The sequence below is a fragment of the Microcaecilia unicolor genome, chromosome 4 (assembly GCF_901765095.1).
Source record: "Microcaecilia unicolor chromosome 4, aMicUni1.1, whole genome shotgun sequence".
Lineage (NCBI taxonomy): Eukaryota > Metazoa > Chordata > Amphibia > Gymnophiona > Siphonopidae > Microcaecilia > Microcaecilia unicolor.
The window spans coordinates 200,275,887-200,292,893 of record NC_044034.1 but is presented as its reverse complement, the minus strand read 5'-3'; the positions used below and the strand labels follow the sequence as shown (position 1 = coordinate 200,292,893).

General features: G+C 47.1%; 1 protein-coding gene across 4 annotated transcripts in view; it reads left to right on the top strand.

Annotated features, from left to right (window-relative positions):
* KCNQ1 (potassium voltage-gated channel subfamily Q member 1) overlaps positions 1 to 17,007 on the top strand; it is a 1,547,560-nt gene that overhangs the window by 1,367,576 nt on the left and 162,977 nt on the right. The gene's annotated exons all lie outside the window — the stretch shown is intronic.

Here is a 17,007-nt window from a genome sequence, read left to right as displayed (position 1 = left end):
ACTTTGCAAACTTTTTTTCCCAGCCTGTATGCCAGCCTCAAATGCCGTACCCACCTCCATGACAGCAGAATGTGTTCTATCCTCTGACAGCCTTTCCCTGGTTCTGATGTGGGTCTCGGGAGAGTGTGACACCTTTTCTGTTAAGGGCACTACAGAGTCACATCAGCAATGCATTGAGGTGGGTGTAGGGTATTGGGCTCCGTGATTCCACTAGCTTGTGTTAAATGTTCACGATGTTGGTAGTTGGTAGGCTCTACTCCCATGGTGCTTTTCCCTCTGCTTACTGGGTCAGAGTGTGCCCTGTTTTGTTTCCGGTAGTCCATGAGGTAGTGGCCATTTGTGTAAGACACTTTTAGATCCCTTTCATGTGTTAGCCACATTACAGCCCTTAGTTCTTACCTTGAATGTTGCTGAAAGAGGGCATTGTACACCATTCTGCCAGCTCGGACCTACTGCTAATCTCAGTACCAGCGAGACTCGTTGCCAGTGGGGCACAATCTCTGATCTGCAGTTAACTGTGAATAAAGGTGCTTATTCAAATAAAGGACGTTTTCAGCTAGATTAGTCTTCAGGTGTGAACTACTGTGCCAAGGTTATACACCAGCAACAAGTCCTGTCCCTGGAGCACTTCAGGCAGGCAGACCCAGGCCCATCCCCCCCACCCGTAACACTTGTGGTGGAAAATGGGAGGCATCTAAAACCCACTGTATCCACATGTAGTTGCCCCCTTCACCCCTAAGAGCTATGGTAGTGTTGTACATTTGTCCCTCCCACGACCAAATGGCTTGGATTAGGACGTTTCTGAGTTGGGCGTTTTTAGTTTCCATTATCGTTAAAAAAAAAAACCCCGCCCATCTCAGAAGGGACCAAATCCATGGTATTTGGTCCATCCAAACCGTATTTTCGAAACGAAAGATGGATGCCCATCTTTTTCGATAATACGGTCTGTCCCGCCTCTTCACATACCCGTTTTCGGACATAGACGCCCATGGAGATGGGCGTTCGCGTTTGATTATGCCCCTCCACGTAACCGAGGGTCCAAGTGTCGATATATGGATGGGGACAAAATGGGTAGTACAAAGTCAGTTGGGATAAATAGATGGGTGGCTAAACTCACAGCAAGTTCTATGTACATTTAAACACAATTTGAGAACTGGTCTAAGTTACAGGATATGCAGCAAGCTAGTCCAGGTGCAGACTCAGAGTGAGTGTATGGTTAGTCATCACATGGGAGAAGAATGAGGCTTTCACCTGCTTCCTGAATTACAAGTAGTCTCGAGTTATATGTTCAGATGGGGCTCATAGTGAAAACAAGTTTTGGAACCCCAATACTTCAGGACCTTTCTCCTTTAGGAACTTATTGATTGAAGAAAATCTTTTCATTGTTCTTTATTTATGGAAAAATCTTTATTGAATGAGTTCCTTAATGGAGATATCAATTCTAAATGTGAACCCCCTAGATGTCATTTGTTCTAGCATTTCATAAGGAAGTAACATACAATGTTTCAAAAGAAAACAGAAGGCATTAGAAAGCTTTGGGCCAGCTTTATGATTCTAATAAAAATCCTCTTGAAGAGTTTTGAAACAGTGTAGCTTGTGCCAAGGATAGAATTTCCTGTAATTTTAGTCAGAGCCAAGAAGAAGGTGATGAGGGGGTGTTGGAAGAACAGCCATGGATTGGGAGATTTTTGCCTGAAAGTGTGTTAAGTAGTTTTGGGAAAGAATTTATCTGCAGGTCATTTTTGTGGGTATCTCTCCCCTCCCCCCTTTCTTTTTTTGTAAGAGGCAATGAAGTTAAGTTCTTGGACGAAAAGATGCATCAGTTCTGTACAAGGAAAGTTATGCACAAGCCTATTGGTTTTAGACTTGGTCTTTAGAGCAGCAGAATGAATACCAGGTGTACAATGAGGGTTCTGGCAATAGCCAAGCAATCAGTTTTACCTTTTTAGAAGTGGCATGCCTTTTTTGGGGCTAAAATTGTTCCCTCACCCCAATGTTTCCTGCCTAAAATCCTCAGACTCCAGAGCCATCCCTGCAGGAAATTGACATCTCCCCCTCCAGGAGTTTACAAGTGTTGGTATGAATGGAATAATTACCAACGTTAACGGTTTGCAAGTGTGAAAAACAGAGTAACAGCAGAAAGGGGTTTTCAGAACTGCTTAGACTGTTGACGTCTTTCCATACCGATAGTTTGTTGTTTTGGCTAGAAACCGTAAAACCAGTGGTATCTGGCTGCCAGTACAAAGTGTTCTGTCTTTGCTCTCTGCCTGACTTCCTGTATTTCCATGGCTCAGAAGTGAGGAAGGAGGCTGAGCAGAATCAAACGCAGGTGGGGGATTTTTTTTTTTTTTTTTTAATTAGGCAGCCAAGACAAACAACAACTATTCAATCGTCTATCAGTTCTGCAGGGCTCTCCCCCGAGTTGGAGCTATAAATCTGTGTTTATAGCCACTGCCCTAGTCACACTGCAATGCCTTCACGCAGGCTTGGTTTCATAAAAATAACAATAAAATTCTCTATAACCTGCTACTACTAGTAGGAACCAAGGAGCCTGAACCATATTTTCTCCTTATATCTGTTTTGACTCTTTATAAGTACATAAGTACATAAGTAGTGCCATACTGGGAAAGACCAAAGGTCCATCTAGCCCAGCATCCTGTCACCGACAGTGGCCAATCCAGGTCAAGGGCACCTGGCACGCTCCCCAAACGTAAAAACATTCCAGACAAGTTATACCTAAAAATGAGGAATTTTTCCAGTCCATTTAATAGCGGTCTATGGACTTGTCCTTTAGGAATCTATCTAACCCCTTTTTAAACTCCGTCAAGCTAACCGCCCGTACCACGTTCTCCGGCAATGAATTCCAGAGTCTAATTACACGTTGGGTGAAGAAGAATTTTCTCCGATTCGTTTTAAATTTACCACACTGTAGCTTCAACTCATGCCCTCTAGTCCTAGTATTTTTGGATAGCGTGAACAGTCGCTTCACATCCACCCGATCCATTCCACTCATTATTTTATACACTTCTATCATATCTCCCCTCAGCCGTCTCTTCTCCAAGCTGAAAAGCCCTAGCCTTCTCAGCCTCTCTTCATAGGAAAGTCGTCCCATCCCCACTATCATTTTCGTCGCCCTTCGCTGTACCTTTTCCAATTCTACTATATCTTTTTTGAGATACGGAGACCAGTACTGAACACAATACTCCAGGTGCGGTCGCACCATGGAGAGATACAACGGCATTATAACATCCGCACACCTGGACTCCATACCCTTCTTAATAACACCCAACATTCCATTCGCTTTCCTAGCCGCAGCAGCACACTGAGCAGAAGGTTTCAGCGTATCATCGACGACGACACCCAGATCCCTTTCTTGATCCGTAACTCCTAACGCGGAACCTTGCAAGACGTAGCTATAATTCGGGTTCCTCTTACCCACATGCATCACTTTGCACTTGTCAACATTGAACTTCATCTGCCACTTGCACGCCCATTCTCCCAGTCTCGCAAGGTCCTCCTGTAATCGTTCACATTCCTCCTGCGACTTGACGACCCTGAATAATTTTGTGTCATCGGCGAATTTAATTACCTCACTAGTTATTCCCATCTCTAGGTCATTTATAAATACATTAAAAAGCAACGGACCCAGCACAGACCCCTGCGGGACCCCACTAACTACCCTCCTCCACTGAGAATACTGGCCACGCAATCCTACTCTCTGCTTCCTATCTTTCAACCAGTTCTTAATCCATAATAATACCCTACCTCCGATTCCATGACTCTTCAATTTCTTCAGGAGTCTTTCGTGCGGCACTTTGTCAAACGCCTTCTGAAAATCCAGATATACAATATCAACCGGCTCCCCATTGTCCACATGTTTGCTTACCCCCTCAAAAAAATGCATTAGATTGGTGAGGCAAGACTTCCCTTCACTAAATCCGTGCTGACTTTGTCTCATCAGTCCATGTTTTTGTATATGCTCTGCAATTTTATTCTTAATAATAGCCTCCACCATCTTGCCCGGCACCGACGTCAGACTCACCGGTCTATAATTTCCCGGATCTCCTCTGGAACCTTTCTTAAAAATCGGAGTAACATTGGCTACCCTCCAGTCTTCCGGTATTACACTCGATTTTAGGGACAGATTGCATATTTCTAACAGTAGCTCCGCAAGTTCATTTTTTAGTTCTATTAATACTCTGGGATGAATACCATCAGGTCCCGGTGATTTACTACTCTTCAGCTTGCTGAACTGACCCATTACATCCTCCAAGGTTACAGAGAATTTGTTTAGTTTCTCCGACTCCCCCGCTTCAAATATTCTTTCCGGCACCGGTGTCCCCCCCAAATCCTCCTCGGTGAAGACCGAAGCAAAGAATTCATTTAATTTCTCCGCTACGGCTTTGTCCTCCTTGATCGCCCCTTTAACACCATTTTCGTCCAGCGGCCCAACCGACTCTTTGGCCGGTTTCCTGCTTTTAATGTATCTAAAAAAGTTTTTACTATGTATTTTTGCTTCCAACGCTAATTTCTTCTCAAAGTCCTTTTTTGCCCTCCTTATCTCCGCTTTGCATTTGGCTTGGCATTCCTTATGATCTATCCTGTTACTTTCAGTTGGTTCTCTTCTCCACTTTCTGAAGGATTGTTTTTTGGCTCTAATGATTTCCTTTATCTTACTGTTTAGCCACGCCGGCTGACGTTTAGTCTTTTTTCCCTTTTTCCTAATACGTGGAATATATTTGTCCTTTATTTATTTATTTATTGATTTACTTTTAATTACATATACTCCACAGTTTTGGGGGGAGCCAACTTTTACTGAAAAGACTTTTATGAGAATTAGTGATACATGCATTTGTACAGTGAAAAGAGTAGTGATCCTAGATACATGAAAGGTTATTTGTGCAAGACTTTATTCCTTGCAAGGGAATACTGGACTCTTTGTAAGTTGTGATACCCTATTTATTGCACTATCCTAGGATATATCTTGAGTAGAGAGATGTGGTAGCTGTGTTAGTCCACTTTCCAGAGAAGAGGCATTTCTGAATACATATCAGACCACACCCCTAAAATACTACCAGTATATTGATGACATTTTTATGATTTGGACTGAGGGGGAAGAAACGCTAAAACAATTTTACAGTTCTTTTAATACATATCATCCTACAATCAGATTCAAAATTGACTACTCCCCAGAAAAAGTCAATGTTTTTGACACCATAGTTTCAGTCAGCAATGGCTACATATAAACATCCATATACAAGAAACCCACAGACAAATGCAGCTACTTCCACAACTCCAGCTTCCACCCTTCACATACAAAATAATCCATTATTCACAGCCAAGCCACAAGATACCACCGTATCTGCTCTGACCCAGGGGATAGAGATAGGCACCTCAAATCCTGACTGCATCCTTCAAACAGAAAGGCTACAGCCCCAAAATAATCTCCAAGAATATTGCCTCCTCCCTCAAAACACCCATAGAAAATCTGCTACAGTACAAGGAAAAGAAAGCCACAGACAGAATCCTGTTGTAGTGACATACAACCCAGACCTGGAAAAACTGAGGAAAGTCATGAGAGATCTGCAGCCACTACTCCAGGAGGATGAATTACTGAAAGAGATATTTCCATCCCCACCAGTGCTGGCCTTCCGACAGCCACCCAATTTAAAACACAAGCTAGTGAGAAGCAATATCTCAACAGAGACCCAAAAAGAAGAGAATGGCACACATCCTTGCAATATATCCAGCTGCAAACTATGCCAAAACATTTCACAAGACCCCATAGTCATTCACAAAGGAAAAATATTCAACATAAAGGAATCCTTCACATGCTTATCTTCCAATGTAGTATATGTCATCCAGTGTAAAAAATGTGACAGAGGGTGCTATATTGGAAAAACAAGTCAGATGCTGAAGAAGAGATTTAATTTACATAGACATCATATGAACAATGCCAGTGCTAACCAGGATGTTACCTCTGTGGGACAGCACTTTACAAAACCAGAACACTTTACCAATGATTTTATGGTGAGAATACTAAAAGGAAACTTTAAAACAATACAGGAACGCAAGACCTTTGAAGTCAAAATGATTACATATGTTGATACCAGACAAGACTTAACAAAGATCTGGGTTTTCTAGCCCATTATAAACTGTGAAATTCCACTGCTCTGTCACCCTCTGATCACCATGCATATCTCCCTTTCCCTCATCCTCTCAGCCCTCTCTGTTTCTCACCTAACCAGCCCCTCCTTCATCCTTTCAGACTGTCACTGAAATACTTTGATGTTTCACTAATATATCAAAATTTGCTTATTTCTGATCTGACGAAGAAGGGCCACCTTCGAAAGCTAATAAAAAGTGTATTAAGTATTATTAGTCCAGTAAAAAAGGTATCATCTTATTTATTTTCTCTGTTTTATTTTATTTCTATTGAGTACCTAAGATATATCCAAAGATAGTTCGGGGACTTTTTGGTCTATGTTGTGGGCCAATGCTCAAAATCTAACACCAACGCTAGAGGTGCTTAGCGCGGGACTGGTGCCAGCGTTAATGTGTGCAGAATGCTCAGAGGGCTCTAGCACAGGAAACAATGTGCGTGCCAAAGATTAGTGCAAATTGCATTTCATTGTAGGCAAATGGTTGTAAATGAGGTCATTAAATATTCCCTCCCATTGTTCAGAGAAACGCCACTCAAAAGCTGAAAACCTGCTGCCAGCTCTGAGGTCACATTAAGGGGTTAGAAGAGAGGATTTCTCCTGATTTTCCTTTTAAAATCTGCCAGTTTTTATTTTATTTGAAAGCAGGGGCATAGCCACGGGTGGGCCTGGACGGGCCCAGGTCCAGCCACTTTCCCTCCAGACCTGCCCATCCAACACAGACCTGCCAAGTCTCCCGCGAAACACGCAGCGCCAGCTCCCATTTCTGGCCACTGCTGCTTCTCCTGTTGAGCAATAGCGGCTGCTACAAAAACAAAAAGAGCTGATTAAACAACCAAAAATGTTTTTAAAAAGCAAGTGCTTGTGTTAGAGACCCAGAGGAGCTCAGTTTTACTTGGGCTCAGGCATCGGCGGTCGGTGACCCAACTGTTTGGGGAGGCTAAAGGGGCGGGGTTAGGGGTGGGGCCAGGGGCAGAGCTTACATAATTGTCTGACAACACCAGTACACAACCAAGTGAAAAAAACAAAAATGGCTGCAAATACTACACGCTAGCAGAATGCTGCATCTTGATCACACATGAGAAAAACATGACACAACAGATATGAAGGCACAATACTGAACTGGAAAGTTACCTTAAGAAGTCAGACTCAGCATGCAGCAATACTAGAAAAATTGAAACTTACAAGCAAAATATCACAGATGCACATATTCCAATTAATAAATTCTGAATAAAAAATGTTTCCTACCTTTGCTGTCTGAGCATTTAGTTTTTCTACTAGCTTCCCTCTTAGTTCTTCCCCTCACCCCTGCCAGTCTCTCCCTCTAAGTCCCGCTCCTTCCCTTCCCTCCCCCCTGGTTCCATTCTCCCTTGGTTCTCCCCCCTCTCAGAAGCAGTTGGACACTTGCCTTAGAAGCAGTGGATCAGTCTTTCTGCTGTGGCGTGCAGTGCTGCAGGTAGCGGTCTGCACCGTACAGATCACAGCAAGCCTGCCTCAGGGACTTAGCCTTCACCCTGTTACTTGTCCCGCCTTCGCGGAAACAGAAAATTGCGTCAGAGGAGGCAGGATGCACTGGCAAGTAGCAAAGTAGTTTGTTTTGGCAGTAATGTGAGTCGGGGAAGAGGGAGTGGCTTTTACTTTGCTGGTGGAATGCGGACTTGGGCGTAGTTTGACTGATTCATTTGGGGGCAAAGGGTGTGGCTTGGCACATTTGCATATTCATTTGCTTATATACATCTCATACATATTCAGTATGGCTATTAATAAAAACAACAAAAACACACACACACCAGACTAAAATGCTGAATATGAAGCCAGCATATCAAAAACAATAAGGCCAGACACTTTATGAAATAGCACAAAACCCTACAGACACTCAAAACCTATACAGAAAACTTTACACACAACAGTCTTAACCCACCTATGAAAAAACAGTGCTATAAATTTTACACTGGACCCTAGAGTACTACTACTACTACTACTACTACTTAGCATTTCTATAGCGCTGCCAGGGTTACGCAGCGCTGTACAAGTTTCACAAGCTTACAATCTAAAGGTTACAAACTATGTAGTCAGTGTAAGTATCTTACAATCAAAGGTTATAACTAAATAGCTTACAATCTAGGGGTTACAAACTATGTAGTCAGTGTAGGTAACATGAATGGAGAAGGTGGTTAGGCGCCAAAGGCAAGGGAGAAGAGATGGGCTTTGAGTAAGGACTTGAAGATGGGCAGGGAGGGCGCATGGCGTATGGGCTCGGGAAGTCTGTTCCAGGCATGAGGTGATGCGAGGCAGAAGGGGCGGAGTCTGGAGTTAGTGGTGGTAGAGAAGGGTACAGATAGGAGTGATTTGTCCTGAGAGCGGAGGTTACGAGTGGGAACATACGGGGAGAGGAGGGCAGAGAGGTAGTGGGGGGCTGCAGATTGAGTGCACTTGAAGGTCAATAGGAGAAGCTTGAACTGTATACGGTAGCGGATTGGGAGCCAGTGAAGCGACTTGAGGAGAGGGGTGGTGTGAGAGTATCGGTTCACGCGGTAGATAAGACGTGCGGCGGAATTTTGGACAGATTGAAGGGGGGATAGGTGGCTGAGCGGGAGGCCAGCGAGAAGAAGGTTGCAGTAGTCAAGGCGAGAGGTAACGAGCGAGTGGACGAGGGTTCGGGTGGTCTGTTCAGAGAGGAAAGGGCGGATTTTGCTAATATTATAGAGGAAGAAGCGACAGGTCTTAGCTGTCTGCTGGATATGGGCAGAAAAGGAAAGGGAGGAGTCGAAGATGACTCCGAGTACCAATATACCTGCTACTGGAAAACTGTAACAAGCTGGACTGTTACACATTCCTACACAAACACTACATGCTAGCAGAATCTGTCACGTCAGTCATATATGCAGAACATGAATAGACCCTCATGTGATACAAAATAGGGAACCACAAAAAACATGCCCACAAAAACTGAAATATAGATCTCTTCAAGAAAGCCATACTCTGTAAGCAGTGCAAATACTGGTAAAAGAGAAACAGAAATGTATTTTCTCCTGTACTCTGCAAAATACAACAATAGAAAAAAATGTACATTTCACAAAGCAGGCACATCTTAGTCCTTAAAAAGCATTAAATAAAAAGAATGTTTTCTTTTCTACCTTTGTTGTTTTGAACATTCTATTTTTCTACTTGGTCTGGTCCCACTCGCTTTTCCACTTTCCATGTATCAGTCTTCTAAATTCTTTTCCATGTTGACATTTCCATTTCTTCGCTCTTCTCTTGTCTTCTTCCTGTCCTTCTCTGTCTGGCACTGATCTTTCATTTTACATCCCCCCCCCCCCCCCAACACACACACACTTTTCTCTCACTCTTTAGTCCTTAGTATCCATCTACCTACTGGCTTTGACCATCTCCCTCTCATTCCTCTGTCTCTCCCTTACCCAGTCTCCTAAATTCCTCCCCTCTGCTCACATGACACCACCTTTCCCAGTCCCATCCATCTTCTGCCCCTTCCCTCTGCTCACCACTCTTCCCAGCCAGTCCCATTCATCTTCTGTTCCTTCCCTCTGCTCACCATTCTTCCCAGCATGCCCCATCCATCTCCTGCCCCTTCCCTCTGCTCACCACCTCTCCAAGTCCCATCCATCTCCTGCCCCTTCCCTCTGCTCACCACCTCTCCCAGTCCCATCCATCTCCTGCTCCTTCCCTCTGCTGTGCCCCACCTCTCCCAGTCCCATCCATTTACTGGCTTTGACCATCTCCCTCTTATTCCCTCTCCAGCACTCCCAGTCCCATCCATCTACTGGCTTTGACCATCTCCCTCTCATTCTCTCTTCAGCACTCCCATTCCCCTCTGTCTACCCCTTTCCCTTTGCCCCCCGCCCTTGTAAGGCACTGCCTACCCACCCAACAAAAACCTACACTAGACTAAAGATGGACCAATAATAAAGAACGACAACGTGGATGCAGGCAGCAGCAGCTCACAGGTTTGCTTGCTGACTGTGTTTTGAGTGAACGGCGACAGCTGCGCGGGGGAGTGGGAAAAAAAACAGATATTTCATTTACCAATGGCTTCTTCTTCCTTCCTTACAGTGGACTAGGTTAGGTAGGCTCGCTGGCTGGCTGACGTCCACAAGAGCGGCGAACTGGCGGTAGTAAAAGCGCCAGTAGCAAAAGCACCAAACAGGCAGCTTGACTCCGTCCTTTTCTTTCCTGCCCTCTCAGCGTTCTGCCCACCTGAAAGGAAATTACATCAGAGGAATGCGGGATGCAGAGAGGGCAGGGAAGCGATGGACGGACTCGAGCTGCCTGTTTGGTGCTTTTACTACTGGCGCCCCACCGCTGCGACTTCCAGTAAGAAGAAGATAAGTTTTGGGGGGGGGGGGCAATGCCCCCCTGGCCCCCCCTGTCTACGCCCATGAATGCGGATGATCAGAAACAATGGAAGGTCAGGCTGCTGCTGTGCTGCTCTAATTTGTATGGTTTCGCCGAGTTGCTGCTCTTTCCTTGTGTTGTGCTGATGCTGTGGTGCATGTATCGTGCTCCGGATACCTTGGGGAGGCAGCGGAGGCTTATCGGGTCGGCTTGCAGCGGGGGAGGCTTAGCCTCCCCAAGCCTCTTATACCGGGCGCCCGTGGGCTCAGGCAATGTTTGTTGTGTTTAGCCCAATCTTGAATTGATGTTAGACAGGTAATCAATTTATTCAAGGCTGTTGGTAACTCAGGTTCAATGGGTATGAGTAACTACACATCATCCACATGGATGTACAACTGAGTGTCCATTGACCGAATCATCTCAGCTAGTGGCTTGAGGTAGATATTGAACAGAATAGGTGACAGTATCAAGCCTTGAGGTACCCCGCAGGTCAGTGTTCATGGTGGTGATGAGTCTCCTTGTTTTTTTCCCTGATGGCAAGTAATATACTCAAGACATTGGAGGATAAGATTCCTCCTCTAGTTGCAAAATTTCCTTGAGATAATGTGTAAATATATCTCTAGGAGTCTCAAGAGGCAGGTGAGAAAAATTAGTTAGGCTAAGCCTATCTTGCATTATTCTCCATACCTTCAATTGGTGTCTCAGCTATGTATTTTCTTTTAGCAAAGATGATTCAACCAAATTGAATATTTTTTATCTGAACAGATTGATCAAAGTGATTACAGTCTATCCTAACTGATTTAGACATTTCAAAATATCAGCATATTGAGCTGAACATTAGCATTCATATTGAAAAGCTGAAGAGAAAGAGCTGTACCCAAATATGCTACAGCAGTCCATATCGACTCCAAGGTAAGAACTGATGCTGTCTGCAGCATAGTCTCTGTCATAGGCGCCCGGTATAAGAGGCTTGGGGAGGCTAAGCCTCCCCAGCCGAAGCAGGAAAGGGTTAGGCGTCCGGGGGGGGTTTTGGGTGAGCAGCGCCATGAGTCTCCCCTTCCCTCCCCTTCCTTACTATCTGCCCCACGCCACCCTTAATCTTTAATGTACCTCCGTCCCAGCGCCGGGTGCGTCATTTCGAAGCCCGCCCTGTCCGTCTCTATTCTTTTCTCCCTTCGTTCCGCAGAGTCCTGCCTTCTGACATCATTTCCTCCAGGGCGGGACTCTGAGGGAACGAAGACTCATGGCGCCGCTTGCCCAGATAGATGGAGGCAGGGGAGAGGAGAATCGTGCTGGGTATTGGTGGAGGGGGGGCAGGGGACAAAATGGAGGGCAGGGGAGAGGAGGGTTGGTGGACATGGGTGGATAGAGGGCAGGGCAGGGGAGAGAGAGGAGGGTTGCTGGACATGGATGGAGGGTAGGTCAGGGGAGAGGAGATTTGCTGGACATAGGTGGATGGAGGGGAGAGTAGAGTTGCTGGACATGGGTGGATGGAGGGGAGAGAGGAGGGTTGCTGGACATGGGTGGTTGGAGGGGAGAGAGGAGGGTTGCTGGACATGGGTGGTTGGAGGGGAGAGGAGGGTTGCTGGGCATGGGTGGATGGAGGGCAGGGGAGAGAAGAGGGTTGCTGGACATGGATGGATGGAGGGCAGAGGAGAGAGGAGAATTGTTGGACATGGATGGAGGGAAGGGAAGACAGGAAGGAGATGCACATGGATGAAGGGGAGAAATTCTGGACTTGTATGGAGGGGAGGGAAGACAGAGGAAGGAGATGCACATGGATGGAGGGGAAGGGAGAGAGAAGAAATGCTGGACATGGATGGAGGGGAGGGAAGAGAGAGGAAGGAGATGAGATGAGAGAGGAGTGGAGGAGTGGCCTAGTGGTTAGGGTGGTGGACTTTGGTCCTGAGGAACTGAGTTCGATTCCCACTTCAGGCACAGGCAGCTCCTTGTGACTCTGGGCCCTCCATTGCCCCATGTAAGCCGCATTGAGCCTGCCATGAGTGGGAAAAGTGTGGGGTACAAATGTAACAAAAATAAAAGGGAGAAAACCTGCACATCGATGGAGAAAATAGGCAGAAGCTGGATCCACTGGACAGTCAAGTCTGCAGAGGACCCAGCTTTTACTTACAGATGTAAGGCAAGAAATGAAGAAGAAAGGCGAAAAGTAAAGAAATAAATGGAAAGGAAGCCCTGGAAATGGAGTTAAGAGGACAGATAGCAGCAGAATCGGATACTGGGCCAGCATGATCAGAAAAACAAAGTCACCAGACAACAAAGGTAGAAAAGATCATTTTATTTTCATTATAGTGTTTGGAATATGTCCACTTTGAGAATCAGGTGCTCAACATTAAAAGTTTATATTTATTTACTTATTTATGGCATTTTATCGCACATTAAACATGAATTAGGGTGTTTTGTGGCTCTACATGAGAATTGTGATATTATGATCCCTTGTTTCATATTGTTGACGGTCTGCATTTTCCGTATGGGTGGTATATTGGTGTATTAGGTTCTGCCCAGTGTAATATTTATGTTACAGTAAGGTTCTGAGTGTGTTTTTGTACAAAGTTGTGCATAGTGTTTTGCAGTTGAGCGATTGTGGTTAGTATATACTTTGAGCAACCACTTTATTCTTTGACATATGATACATATCTAATATCTAAATTTAATAAAAGGTATTAATTGTGACTTTTATTTTTATTTATTTATTTTTTCTGTGTGTTATCAGACAAGGTAAAATTATGTATAATCATACCTGATAATTTTCTTTCCATTAATCATAGCTGATCAATCCATAGACTGGTGGGTTGTGTCCATCTACCAGCAGGTGGAGATAGAGAGCAAACTTTTGCCTCCCTATATGTGGTCATGTGCTGCCGGAAACTCCTCAGTATGTCGATATCAAAGCTCCATCCGCAGGACTCAGCACTTAGAGAATTACACCCACGAAGGGACACTCTGCCCAGCTCACCACCGCCGAAACGGGGGAGGGGAATTAACCCAGCTCATCCCCACACAAGTGGGGGAGGGGAATCCGTCCAGCTCATCCCCGCGGAGCGGGGGAGGGACACCACACCCGCCGATGCGGGGGGATCTGGCTTATCCTGCAACCGCAACCGCGGGAGGAGCTGACTGACCCTAACACCGCCGAAGCGGGAGGGGTACAAAGCTGCCCTACAGCCGCACGAGCGGGAGGGAGTGCCGGCAGAATTTATGTCTCAATCCAGCCCGTAAAACGGTGGGGAGAGGAATGCAGCAGCTCACTGTAACACAAACTCGTCTCAACTCTTGAAGAATCCAAGTGAAAAAACTTGAACACGAAGTCTTTCTGAAGTAACTGAAGACTAAACTTGAACCTGAAATGCAACCAGAATAAAAACAGTACAGATATCTGGGAGGGGCTATGGATTGATCAGCTATGATTAATGGAAAGAAAATTATCAGGTATGATTATACATAATTTTACCTTCCATATCATCAAGCTGATCAATCCATAGACTGGTGGGATGTACCGAAGCAGTACTCACCCAGGGCGGGACATTGAAATCCCTGACCTCAACACTGAAGCTCCAAACCGGGCCTCCGCCCGTGCAGCCACCGTCAAACGGTAATGCTTGGAGAATGTATGAGCCGAAGCCCAAGTTGCCGCCTTGCATATCTCTTCCAAGGAGACGGATCCGGCCTCTGCCCTCGAGGCCGCCTGAGCTCTCGTAGAGTGAGCCTTCAGCTGGATTGGCGGCACCTTCCTTGCGGCCACAAAAGCCGCTGCAATGGCTTCCTTGACCCATCTTGCCACTGTAGGCTTAGCAGCCTGCAGACCCTTACGAGGACCTGCAAACAGGACAAACAGATGATCCGATTTCCGGAAATCATTGGTCACTTCCAAGTATCTGATGATGACTCGTCTCACATCCAGATATTCAAGAGCGGAGTACTCCTCTGGGTAGTCCTCCCTACGAAAGGAAGGGAGACAGAGCTGCTGATTCACATGGAAGCGAGAATCAATCTCGGGCAGGAAGGAAGGCACTGTGCGAATAGTCACTCCTGCCTCAGTGAACTGCAGAAAAGGCTGTCGACATGAGAGCGCCTGGAGCTCGGAAGCTCTTCTGGCTGAAGTGATAGCCACCAAAAAGACTGCTTTCAACGTCAGGTCTTTCAGAGATGCCCTCGACAAGGGTTCCAAAGGCGGCTTCTGCAATGCTCTTAGCACCAGGTTGAGATTCCACGCAGGCACCACTGAGTGCAGAGGAGGGCGCAGGTGATTAACTCCCTTGAGAAAACGCACCACATCTGACTGCGAAGCCAGGGAAGCACCCTTCAGGCGGCCCCTGAAGCAAGCCAGAGCCGCTACCTGGACTTTAAGGGAACTGAGCGACAGGCCTTTCTCCAGACCTTCTTGCAGGAACGCCAACACTGAAGAAATTGGAGCAGTGAAGGGAGAAAGTGAGCCTGCTTCACACCATGCTGCAAAGATACGCCAAACCCTGGCGTAAGCAGTAGAAGTAGAGCGTTTCCTCGCTCTCAGCATAGTGGCGATGACCTTGTCTGAGAAGCCCTTCTTCCTCAGACGCTGCCGCTCAATAGCCAGGCCGTAAGACCAAAGGGAGAGGGATCCTCCATCACCACGGGACCCTGATGTAACAGGCCCTGCTCCACTGACAGCCGCAGAGGATCGTCGACTGAGAGCCTGATCAAGTCCGCATACCAGGGACGTCTGGGCCAATCCGGACCCACCAGGATTACCCTGCCGGGATGCTTTGCCACCCGGTCTAGCACCCTGCCCAACATGGGCCAGGGCGGGAACACATAGAGGAGCTCTTGTGTCGGCCACTGTTGGAGAAGAGCATCTACTCCCAGGGATCGAGGGTCCCGTCCTCTGCTGAAAAAGCACGGCACTTGGCAATTGGCCGATGACGCCATCAGATCTAGGCTCGGCTGGCCCCAGCGCTTCGTGATGTCCAAGAACGCCTGAGCAGATAGTTGCCACTCTCCGGGCTCCAAGGTATGGCGACTGAGAAAGTCCGCCTTGACATTCATGACTCCGGCAATGTGGGCCGCTGAAAGCTGCTCCAGGTTCGCTTCCGCCCACTGGCAAAGACTCATAGCCTCCTTGGCTAGAGGGGCGCTCTTGGTACCTCCCTGGCGGTTGATATAGGCCACAGCCGTGGCATTGTCCGACAGGACCCGTACAGGCTTCAACACCAGTACCGGGATGAACTCCAATAACACCAACCGAATGGCTCTGAGTTCCAGGAGGTTGATAGACCACTTGCCTCTGCAGGAGACTAGAGCCCCTGCGCTGTCCTTCCCAAGCAGTGGGCTCCCCAGCCCATCAAAGAGGCGTCTGTCATGACGACAATCCACTCCGGGGTCACCAGAGGCAATCCTGCAGACAACTTGTCTGTCTGCGTCCACCAGCTCAGCGCCTTGCGCACTGCTGGGTCCACGGGAAGGCGCACAGCAAAATCCTCCGACATCGGAGTCCAGCGCAGCAGCAGAGAAAGCTGTAGTGGTCTCATATGAGCCCTGGCCCAGGGCACTACTTCCATCGTGGCCGTCATAGAGCCCAACAGCTGCACGTAGTCCCAATCCCGAATAGGAGAGGCTACTAGGAACTAGTCCACCTGAGCCTGAAGCTTGACAATCCGATTGTCTGGCAGGTACACTCTGCCCACTTGGGTGTCGAATCGAACTCCCAGATACTCCAGGGACTGAGTCGGGCGCAGCTGGCTCTTCTTCCAGTTGATGATCCATCCCAGGGAGCTCAAAAGAGCAACTACCCGGTCCATAGCTTTGCCGCACTCTGCATAAGAGGGGGCTTGGATCAACCAGTCGTCCAGATAAGGATGGACTTGTACTCCTTCCTTTAGCAGGAAGGCCGCTATGACCCCCATTACTTTGGAAAAGGTCCGCGGAGCAGTAGCCAACCCGAAAGGGAGGGCTCTGAACTGGAAGTGTCGTCTCAGGACTGTAAAACGCAGAAAGCGTTGGAGAGGAGGCCAGATGGGAATATGCAGGTACGCTTCCTTGATGTCCAAGGAAGCCAAGAACTCTCCTGCCTTCACTGCCGCTATAACAGAGCGGAGAGTCTCCATGCGAAAGTGCCTCACTTTCCAGGCCCGATTGACCCCTTTCAGGTCGAGGATAGGCCGGACAGAACCTCCTTTCTTTGGAACCACAAAGTAAATGGAGTAACGTCCCTTGCCAATCTGATTTTTTGGCACCGGAACGACCGCACCCAGGCGGATCAGGTTGTCCAAGGTCTGCTGCACTACCACAGCTTGACCGGAGACTTGCAGGGAGAGAGTACAAACCCGTCTCTTAAGGGTTGGCAGAACTCTAGCTTGTAGCCGTCTCTGATGACTTCCAGCACCCACGCGTCTGAAGTTATAGTGATCCACTCGCCCAGAAACGAGGACAGCCGTCCTCCAATCTGCACTGGGGCGTGGACCAAGGCCCCGTCATTGGGTACGAGACCCTGGGGGAGGAC